Below are 12,135 nucleotides of genomic sequence, written 5' to 3' on the forward strand. Positions count from 1 at the left end.
CAGCACTGCACTCCAGCCTGGGCGACAGAGTGGGACTCCGTCTCAAAAAAAAAAAAAAAAAAAAAAGAAAGAGAAGGGGGAGAAAGAACAGAAAGGAATAGAAAGGAAAGAAGGCGGCTGAGGAAGGGAAGGGGAAAGCAAGAGAGGGTAGGGGAGGGGAGGGGAGGGAAAGGGCAGAGCAGAGAATTAGGTTACTGGGGGATAATTTTAGCACCTAATACATGTGTATTAAATCCCTTAATAGCGTGTGGGAGTCGGGTAGAGGTTGGAGCAGAAAGAATATTTGAAAAAATAATGCTTAAAATTTTCAAAGCTAATGAAAAATATTAAACAATAGATTCAAAAGCTAAAGAACACTGAATACAAGAAATAAACAAAAACAATTCAACAAGGCACTTCATAATAAAAAATGCATCAACTCTATGACAAAACGAAAATAAAACATCTAACTAAAGCATAGATAATTATGTATAGAGAAAGAAAGAATGATAGAATATTTGTCATAAAAAATAATGTAAGTAAGAAGACTGTGGAGCAACATTTTTGAAGTATACAAAAAAATCTGTCAGCCTAGGATTCTATACCCAGTGAAAACAGCATTTAAAAGTACAGATGAAATAATAATGTTTTCAGACATCTTAAATCAGAACTAATCACAAACAGACTTTCAGCACAGAAGACATTTTAAAAATTCTGCAGGAGGCTGGGCGCGGTGGCTCATGCCTGTAATCCCAGCACTTTGGGAGGCCAGGCGGGCAGATCACAAGGTCAGGAGATCGAGACCATCCTGGCTAAAACGGTGAAACCCCGACTCTACTAAAAACACAAAAAAGTAGCCGGGCGTGGTGGCAGGCACCTGTAGTCCCAGCTACTCGGGAGGCTGAGGCAGGTGAATAGCGTGAACCCGGGAGGCGGAGCTTGTAGTGAGCGGAGATGGCACCACTGCACTCCAGCTTGGGCGACAGAGACTCAGTCTCAAAAAAAAAAAAATTCTTCAGGAAAAATGACAATGTCAAATGATGTTAAAGCAGGACTAGAAAAACAAATGATTATCTTTGGAAATAGTGACTACATAGGTAAATACATATGATTTTGTTCTTATTATTTAAATGCCTTTAAACAATTTACTACTTAAAAATAATAAAAAGAGTTTTGGTGTTTATAACACACATAAAAATAAATTATACAACATTAGCATGAAGACTGGAAGAAGAGAAATAGAAGTCTACCAATGTGAGATTCTTATCCTAAACATAAAGTTGTATGATACCACTTTAATGTAGAGTGCAGTAAGTTTGATATTTTATAAATCATAATGCAACGAAAAATAAAACAGAGTAATAGCTAGTAAGCCAACAGGGGATAAATAGGATAGTAAACAAAATTCAATTAATCTAAAAGAATGCGGGGGAAAAAAAAAACAGGAAAAAGATCAAAGGAGAGTTGAGACAAATTGAAAACAAATATCAAGATGACAGACTTAAGTATAATTATATCAAAATTGCATTAAATGTAAATGTTTTACACACCCAAAAGAAATTGTTAAATGATGAAAATAACAAGCCCAAATGTATGTCAGCTAAAAGAAATATACTCTGTTTAAAGACAAAAAAATAGGTTAAAAGTAAAAGGATAAAAAAATCATGCCAATATTAATCAAAGAAAAGCAGGAGTTGCTGTACTAATTTCAGACTAATAAATTTCAGAACAAACATTACTAACAGGAATAAAAAAGATTACTTGATTAGAGGTCAATTCATCAAGAGAGAATGAAAATCCATAGTATTTATGCCTTGATTATCAGAGCTTTAAAATATACAAAGCAAAAACTGATAGAACTACAGGAGAAGCAGACAAAATCATAATTATCATCAAAGGTTAGATACTCCTTTTTCAATCATTGATATGATAATAAACAAAAAATATCAGCAAGGATATAACAGACTTGAACCAGACCGGGGGTGGTGACTCACGTCTGTCATCCGAGCACTTTGGGAGGCGAGTCGGGTGGATCACCAGAGGTCTGGAGTTCATGGCCAGCTTGGCCAACTTGACGAAACCAAGAATACAAAAATTAGAGGGGTGTGGTGTTGCATGCCTGTACTGTAATCCCAGCTACTGGGGAGGCTGAGGCAGGAGAATCACTTGAACCCAGGAGGCGGAGGTTGCAGTGAACCAAGATCGTGCCATTGCACTCCAGCCTAGGGGACAAAAGCAAAACTCTGTCTCAAAAAACTATACACACACACATATACACACACACACACACACATATATATATATATATACACATATATATATACACACACACACATATATGTAGCCAGGCATGGTGGCACACGCCTGTAATCCCAGCTTCGCAGGAGGCTGAGACAGGAGAATCGCTTGAACCCGGGAGGTGGAGGTTGCACCCCGGCCACTGTACTCCAGCCTGGCCGACAGACACCAAGACTCTTTCTCAAAAAAAAAAAAAAAAAGTAAAGAAAAGAAAAAAGACTTGGATCAAATTATTGTCTGCATTTATTTGATGTGCATTTTAACAACATTCCATCCAACAACAACAGATTACATATTCTCCGTCAATGTACATGGAAAATTTGCCAAGATAGATCATATTTTTGGCCATAAAATGTCTCAATAAATTTAAGGATTTAAGTCATAAAAATATGTTTCTTCTCACATGGAAACTAATAGTATAATGATTTCTGGAAAATTGCCAAGTATTTGGAAATTAACACATTCTAAATAATCAACGAATCAAAGAGGAAATTTGAAGGGAAATTATAAAGTGTTTTGAAATGGATAAATATGAAAAATCACCATATCAGAATTTGTTGTATACCACCAAAGCAATATTTAAAGGAAAGTTTAAAGCACTGCATGACTATATGAAAAAGAAGAAATGCCTCAAATCAATGAATTCAGCTTCCATATTAAGAAACAAGAAAAAGAAGAGGAAATTAAAACCCAACTAAGTAGAAAAAAGAAACAATAGCAATCAAAGTAGAAATTAATGAAATAGGAAACAAAAATGTATAGACAAAGTCAATGAAACAAAGAGCTTTTTAAAAAAGCAATTTCAACTTTTATTCTAGATTCAGTGGGTACATGTGCAGGTTTGTTACATGGGTAAATTTCATGATGCTAAGGTTTGGAGTTCAGAGGATCCTGTCACCTAGGAAGTGAGCACAGTACCCAATAGGTAGTTTTTCAGCTGATGTTTCCCTTCCTCCCTCCTTCCCCCTTCTAGTAGTCCCCAGTATCTATTGTTCTCATTATTATGTCCATGCATACTCAATGCTTAGCTCCCACTTATAAGTGAATACATGCAGTATTTGGTTCACTGTTCCTATGATAATTCACTTGGGATAATGGCCACCAACTGCCTCCATGTTGTTACAAATGACATGATTTCATTCTTTTTTATGGCTGTGTAGTATTCCATTGTGTATATGTACCACATTTTCCTTATACAATCCACTGTCAATGGACACCTAGGTTGATTCCATGTCTTTGCTATTGTGAATAGTGGTGTGATGAGCATATGAGTGCATGTGCTTTTTGGTAGAATGATTTATTTTCCTTTGGATATATACCCAGTAATGAGATTGCTGGATTGAATCATAGTTCTAAGTTCTTTCAGAAATCTCCAAACTGCTTTTTATAGTGGCTGAACTAATTTACATTCCCACCAACAGGGTATAAGCATTCTCTTTTCTCTGCAGCCTTGCCACCATCTGTTGTTTTATGACTATTTAATAATACCCATTCTGACTGTTGAGAGATGGTGTCTCATTGTGGTTTTAATTTGCATTTCTCTAATGATTAGTGATGATGATCATTTTTTCATATGTTTAAAGGCCGCTTTGTATGCCCTCTTTAATGAAGTGTCTGTTCATGTCCTTTGCTTCTTTTTAATGGGATTATTTGTTTCTTGCTTGCTGATTTTTTTTAACTTTTTTTTTTTTTTTTTTTTGAAATGGAGTTTCGCTCTTGTTGCCCAGGCTGGAGTGCAATGGTGTATAATCTCGGCTCACTGCAGTCTCTACCTCCCAGGTTCAAGTGATTCTCCTGCCTCAGTCTCCTGAGTACTTGGGACTACAGGCACGTACCGCCACACCTGGCTAATTTTTGCATTTTTAGTAGAGATGGGGTGTCACCATGTTAGCCAGGTTGGTCTCGAACTCCTGACCTCAGGTGATCCATCCACCTTGGCCTCCCAAAGTGATGGGATTATAGGTGTGAGCCACCAAGCCCAGACTAAATTTCTTATAGATTCTGGATTATTACACCTTTGTCAGATGCATACTTTACTAACATTTTCTCCTATTCTGTAGATTGTCTAATTTCTCTGTTGATAGTTTCTTTTGCTATGCAAACCTTTTTAGTTTAATTAGGTACTAGTGTTGATTTTTGTTTTTGTTGCCATTGGTTTTAAGGATTTAGCCATAAATTATTTGCCATAGCTGATGTTGAGTAGGGTATTTTCTCGATTTATTTCTAGAATTTTATAGTCTGAGATCTTAAATCTTTAATCCATCTTGAATCAATTTTTATGTATGATGAAAGGTAGGGTTTCACCAGTTTCAGTCTTCTGCATATGGCTAGCCAGTATATTCCAGCAGCTTTTATTGAACAGAGAGTCCTTTCCTATTGGTCGTCTTTGTCAACTTTGTCCAAGATCAGATAACTGTAGATGTGCAACTTTATTTCTGGGTTCTCTATTCTGTTCCCTCAGTCTGTGTGTCTGTTTTTGTACTACTATCATGCTCTTTGGGTTATTGTAGCCTTATAATATAGTTTGAAGTTGGGTGACATGATGCCTCCAGTTTTGTTCTTTTTGCTTTGGATTGTTTTGACTATTCAGGCTCTTTTTTGGTTCTACATGAATCTTAGGATTTTTTTTTCTAATTCTGTGAAAAATGATGGTTGTAATTTGATGGTGATAGCATTGAATCTGTACATTGCTTTGGGCAGTGTGCCATTTTAACAATGTTGATTCTTCCAATCCATGGGCGTGGCATGTTTTTCCATTTATTTGTGTTGTCTCTGATTTCTTCCAGCAGTGTTTTATAGTTCTCCTTGCAGAGATCTTTCACCTCCTTGTTTAGTTGTACTCCCAAGTTGTACTCCCAATAATCATTTTATTTGTGGTTATTGTAAGCGCGATTATGTTCTTAATTTGGCCATCAGCTAGAATGTTACTGGTGTTTAGAAATGCTACTAATTTGTGTACACTGATTTTGTATCCTGAAACTTTGCTAACATCATTTATCAGTTTTAGGAGCATGTTGGTGAAGTCTTTAGAGTTTTCTAGGTATAGAATCATGTTGTCAGTGAAGGGAGATAGTCTGACTTCTTTTCCTATTTGGATACCTTTTATGTCTTTCTCTTGCCTGATTGCTCTGGCTAGGATTTTTGGTACTACACTGAATAGGAGTGGTGAAAGTGGACATCCTTGTCTTGTTCCAGTTTTCAAGGGAAATTTTTCCAGCTTTCGCCCATTCAATATAATGTTGTCTGTGGGTTTGTCATAGACGACGCTTATTATTTTGAGGTTATCTTTCTTTAATGTCTAGTTTTTTGAGGTTTTTCTTCTTTAACCATAAGAAGAGGTTGGATTTTATTGAAAGGTTTTTCCATGTCTATTGAGATGATCATATGATTTTTATTTTAAATTCTGTTTATGTGGTGAGTCACATATATTGATTTGCATATGTCAAACCAACCTTGAATCCTAGATATAGCCTACTTCATTGTGGTTAATTAACTTTTTTTTGGTATTATTAATTTTTATTCTTTTTAGAGACCTGTCTCGCTATGTTGCCCAGGCTGGTCTCGAGCTCCTGAGCTCAAGCAACACTCCTGCTTCAGACTCCCAGAGTGCTGGAATTACAGGCATGAGCCACTGCACCCAACTGATTGTGGTGAATTAACTTTTTGATGTGCCACTGGATTTGGTTTGCTGGTGTTTTGCTGAGAATTTTTGCATCTACGTTTATTGAGGATGTTGGCCTCAAGTTTTCTTTTTTTGTTGTGTCCAAATCTTCATAGAATGAGTTAGGGAGGAGCCCCTTCCTCAATTTTTTTGTAATAATTTCAGTAGAATTGGTACGACTTCTTCTTTGTCCATCTGCTATAATTCAGCTGTGAAGCCATCTGGTTCAGGAGTGTTATTGGTTGGTAGATTTTTTATTATTGTTTCAACTTTTGAATTTGTTAGTGGTCTGTTCAGGTTTTTGCTTTCTTTCTGGTTCAATCTTAGAAGGTACATGTTTCCAGGAATGTATCCATTTCCTCTAGATTTTTAATTTGCATGGAGGTTTTCATAATGGTCTCTTAGGATCCTTTGTATTTCTGAGGAATTGGTTGTAATGTCATCTTTGTAATTTCTGATTGTGCTTATTCAGATCTTCTCTTTTCTTTTTTTTTTTTTATCAACCTACCTTATGGCCTATCAATCATGATTATTCGTTCAAAGACCAGCTCTTGGTTTCATTGATCTTTCATACGGTGTTTTGCAACTCAATTTCATTCAGTTCCTCTTTGATTATATTTTTATTTTTTATTTTATTTAATTTTTTGAGACAGAGTCCCACTGTGTCACCCAGGCTAGAGTGCAGTGGCACGATCTTAGCTTACTGCGAACTCCACCTCCTGGGTTCAAGAGATTCTAATGCCTCAGCCTCCCAAGTAGCTGGGATTACAGGCACGCATCACCAAACCAGAATAATTTTTTTTTTTTTTTTTTGAGACAGAATCTAGTTCTGTTGCCCAGGCTGGAGTGCAGTGGCATGATCTCGGCTCACTGCAGTCTCTACCTCCTGGGTTCAAGTGATTCTCCTGCCTCAGCCTCTTGTGTAGCTGGGACCACAGGCACACGCCACCACACTCAGCTAATTTTTGTATTTTTTAGTAGAGACAGGATTTCACCATGTTGGCTAGGCTGGTTGTAAACTCCTGACCTGAAGTGATCTGCCCACCTCGACCTCCCAAAGTGCCGTGATTGCAGGCGTAAGCCAGTGCGCCTGGCCTAGAGTTAGTATTGATATGTGACATTGATCCTGTCATCATGTTCTTAGCTGATGACTTTGTAGTTTCTATTGCATAGTTGCTTTATATTGTTGGTGGGCTATGTGGTTAAATGTATTTTTGTGATAGCAGGTATCATTCTTTCATTTCCATCTTTAGCACTCCTATAAAGACGTCTTGTAAGGCTAGTCTAGTGGTAACAAATTCCCTTAACATTTACTTGTCTGAGAATTTTATTTCCCCTTCACCTGTCAAGCTTAGTTTATCAGGACATAAATTTTTTGGTTGGAATTCCTTTTCTTTAAGAGCACTGAAAATAGGCCCCAATCTCTCCTGGCTTGTAAGGTTTTTGCTTAGAGGTCTGCTACTAGCCTGATGGTTCTCCTTTCATAAGTGACCTGACCCTTCTCTCTAGATGCATTTACATTTTTTCTTTTGCATTGACCTTGATGAATCTGATAACTATGTGCCTTGGGAATGCCTGTTGCGTCTAGTATCTCATGGGGGTTATCTGCACTTCTTTTTTTTGAGATGGAGTTTCACTCTTGTTGCCTGGGCTGGAGTGCAATGGCGGGATCTTGGCTCACTGCAACCTCTGCTTCCCAGGTTCAAGCAATTCTCCTGCCTCAGCCTCCCAAGTAGCTGGGATTACAGGCATGCACCACCACGCCCAGCTAATTTTTGTATTTTTAGTAGAGACAGGGTTTGCCATGTTGGCCAGGCTGGTCTTGAGCTCCTAACCTCAAGTAATCCTCCCGCCTTGGCCTCCAAGGTGCTGGGATTCAGGCATGAGCCACCATGCCAGGCCCTGTGTTTCTTAAATGTTTGTGTTAACATCTCTAGTGAGAGTGGAGAAATTGTCATGGATCATATCCTCAAATACATTTTCCAGATAGCTTACTCTCTCTCCTCTCTTAAGAATACCAATGAGTTATAGGTTTGGTCTCTTTATATAATTCCATATTTCTATTGTCCATTTTAAAAAAATTCTTCTTTATTTTTGTCTGACTAAGTTAATTCAAAGAACTAGTCTTCGAATTTCTTCACGGCTTGGTCTATGCTGCTATTAATGCTTCCAAATGTACTATGAAATTCTTGTAGTAAATTTGTTAATTCCAGAAGTTCAGTATGGTTCTTTCTTAAAACTTTTTTTTTTTTTTTTTTTCAGGCTGGGTGTAGTGGTTCACGCCTGTAATCCCAGCACTTTGGAAGGCCAAGGCAGGTGGATCACTTGAGGTCAGGAGTTCAAGACCAGCCTGGCCAACATGGCGAAACCCTGTCTCTGCCAAAAAATACAAACAATTAACCAGGCGTGGTGGCGTTCGCCTGTAATCCTAGCTACTTGGGAGGCTGAGGCAGGAGAATCTCTTTAACCTGGAAGGTGTAGGTCGCAGTGAGCTGAGATCGTGCCACTGTACTCTAGCCTGAGTGACAGAGCGAGATTCTAGCTCCAAAAAAAAAAAAAAAAAGTTTTTTTTTTTTATCTTTCAGCTCTTGGATCATTTTGCTGGATTCCTTGGATTGGGTTTCAACAGCTTCCTGAGTCTCAGTGAGCTTCCTTACCATCCAGATTCTAATTTCTGTGTCTGTGTCATTTCACTCTGGTTAAGAGCCATTGCTGGGGAGCTAATGTGCTCATTTGGAGGTAAGGGGACACTCTTACTTTTTAATTGGTAAAATTCTTTCTCATCTGAGAGGGCTGGTATTCCTTTAACTGTGGTGTAAGTTGAATCTAGTCCTTTACTTCATTTATGAGTGCTGTCAGAGGGCCAAGGCTCTGTACAAAATCTTTGTGGCTGGATTCTTGCCCTGGATTTCCCAGGCCAATATTTAATATATTGCCAGAATATTTTTGGTGTAATTTGGGCTATCATCCAGCAGATGGCGCATAAAGTAACGGCCAGCGTTGCGGGTCTTTTTTACGTTTCAGCGAGTTCGCAGCAATGTCCGGTGGTGTGGCCCAGCAAGGGGAGCTGACCCCACCAGGTCAGCTCTTAAGCCTTGGGAGAGTCCCCTCCAGTCACTATCGTCATGCCTGCATTTCCTTTGTTAGGTTGTCCGGGCTGGGCAGCTCCCTCAGGCAAAGACCCATGGCTGGCAGACCTTTCTTCCGCGCCTGTCCCTAACCTGGGCATGTCACTCCCTCGGTTTTCTGAGACTCGGGACTCCTCGCCCGCTGGAGTGCAGGCCATGAATCTGGGTTCTGCACTGCGGAGCTGCAGGCCGCAGCCCAGGGCTTTGGCCGCTGCCAGCACATCCGCCATCCTGCACCCCAGGTTCGAGCACGGGCTGCGACGGGGGATTAGAAGTGCTCCCAAGCGGCTGGGAAAGAACTCCGTCAGGCAGTCGGCCTGCAAAGCACCCAGGATGAGCAGTGGAGGCTGCACCGTTCACACGCTCCTAGAGCGGCCAGGCAGAGAACTTGAGAGGGGCTGGAGGGCAGGAGGTCCTGGGGAACAGAAGTGCCCCAGTCCCAAGGGAAAGTTGACCCTGATTTTCTCTTTGCACGGCAGTCAGTGGGGTTAGAGTTATTCGGAAGAAGACCGGTAGCCTTGGGGGATGGGTGCGTATGGCCATGTTCCACTGGAACTGCCCCCAACGCAAAACAAACAACAAAAAACCGGGCTCTATGCAGGCTGGAGTTCTGCCTCTGCCTGCTTGTAGGGCATATCTCCAGGCCAGTTCAAATGTTTACGGGGAGTTGTAGGATCTCCTGTGACTGGGATCCTAGAGGTCCACAGCGAGAGTGGGCTGCCTTGCCAAGGGTTGTTCAGAGCCAGGAACTGGTCCTGGTGTTCCAGAACCTGAACAGGGTTCCCAGTCTCCCTTTCTGTCAGCGGGAGTGGTGCTTCCTGGCTGCGTCTATTTGGCCATCTTGTCTCTGTTGACCAAATAGCTTTTTTGAGAAGAAAAATGAAACTGATAAATCTCTAGCATTAGTTGAAAACAAAAAACATACAATTAACACTGTCAGGAAGGAAGTGGCAATACTAAAGATTCTACAGCTATTAAAATAATTTTTTTAAAATGGTAACCCAATAAATTAAACAACTTAGATGAAGCTCATAAATTCCTTGAAAGTAATCACCAAAGCTCATCGAAGAAGGAATCCTTCGAACAGCTCAACATCTAAAGAAACTGAATCTGGCCAGGCGCAGTGGCTCACGCCTGTAATCCCGGCACTTCGGGAGGCTGAGGTGGGCGGATCACAAGGTCAGGAGTTCGAGACCAGCCTGGCCAGCATGGTGAAACCCCGTCTTTACTAAAATACAAAAATTAGACGGCCATGGTGGCTCACGCCTGTAATCCCAGCTAGTCCGGGGGCTGAGGCAGGAAAATCGCTTGAACTCAGGAGGCGGAGGTTGCAGTGAACTGAGATGGTGCCACTGCACTGCAGCCTGGGCGACAAAGCAAATCTTGGTCTCGAAAAAAAAAAGAAAAAAAGAAACTGAATCTGTAGTTAAAAACCTTACAACACAGAAAACCGTATGCCCAGATGACTTCAGGGGTAAATTGTATCAAATATTTAATGAAGAAATAGTACTAACTGTAAACCAAATCTTCCAGAAAAATTGACATTGAGAAATATCTGATATTCAAACAAGGCAAAGCCATAAAAAGAAAAGAAAACTACGTTTAAAAATACTAGCCACAGCTGGGCACGGTGGCTCACACCTGTAATCCCAGCACTTTGGGGGCCTCAGCGGGCAAATCACCTGAGGTCAGGAGTTCGAGACCAGCCTGGCCAACATGGTGAAACCCCATCTCTACTAAAAATGCAAAAATGTGCTGGGTATAGTGGCAGGCACCTGTAATCCCAGCTACCCGGGAGGCGGAGGTAGGAGAATCGTCTGAACCTGGGAGGCAGAAGTTGCAATGAGCCAAAATTGTGCCATTGCACTCCAGCCTGGGCGACAGAGCAAGACTCCACCTCAAAAAAAAAAAAAAAATTACTGGCCAGGCAAAGTGGGTCACACTTGTAATCCCAGCACTTTGAGAGGCTGAGGCAGGAGGATCACTTGAACCCAGGATTTCAAGGCCAGCCAGGGCAACATAGGAAGAGCCTGTCTCTCTCTGTGTGATTCAAATAATTAACTGGGGATGATGGTGCATGCCTGTGGTCACTGTTGTCCCAGCTACTTTGGAGGCTGAGGCAGGAGGATCACTTCAGCCTGGGAGGTCAAAGCTTCAGTGACCTGTGGTCATGCCACTGCAGTCCAGCCTGGGCAACAGAGTAAGACTCTACCTCTAAAAGACCAAAACAAAACGAACCAAACCAAAAAACCCATAAATATAGTTGCAAACATTCTAAGCCAAATTTTAAAAGAAATAACCGATAATATAATGCACATAACAGATATAATTCATTAATATAATGAAATCCTAAATTGTTTTAACCTTATATAATGAATGAGTGTAATTCACATTAAAAGACTAGAAATTTTTAACAAAAAAAACAAAAGACTAGAAATGTTTTTAATAAAAATGTATATATAATCCTCTCAATAGATGTAGAAAAATATTAGATAAAATTAACACCTATTCCTGATCAATCCTCTAAGAATGCGAGGAATAAAAGGGAACTTCCTAAAACTGATTAAGGACGTCTATGAAACATACAGTTTACACCATACTTAGTGGTGTAATACTGAATGATCTCTTCTCAGGATCAAGTTCCAAATAAGGATATGGTTCTCACTACTTTTATTTCGCATTGAACGGGAGGTTCAAGCAAGGAAAAGAAATAAAAGCATTGGAAGGGAAAAATAAAAGTGCTTCGGCTGGCACACAGCATGACTATTTACATAGAAAATCTGATGAAGTCTACAAAAAAAGTTACCAGAAGAAAGAAATAAGTTTATCAAGGTTTCGGAATATAAGGTTAATATATAAAAGTCTATTATATTTCTCCATACTAGCAATAAACATTTGGAAATTAAAATTACCAATGATAATTTCCATGTACAGTAGCATTGAAACTATGAAATATATATGGTAAACTAATAAAATATGTAAAAATATCTGTATGAGAAAACTGCAAAACATTGCTCAGAGAAATTTTAAAATACCTAAATAAATGGAGGGACATACTTTATTCAAGAG

This window comes from Macaca thibetana, chromosome 11 (genome assembly GCF_024542745.1).
Source record: "Macaca thibetana thibetana isolate TM-01 chromosome 11, ASM2454274v1, whole genome shotgun sequence".
In the NCBI taxonomy this organism is placed as follows: Eukaryota; Metazoa; Chordata; class Mammalia; order Primates; family Cercopithecidae; genus Macaca; species Macaca thibetana.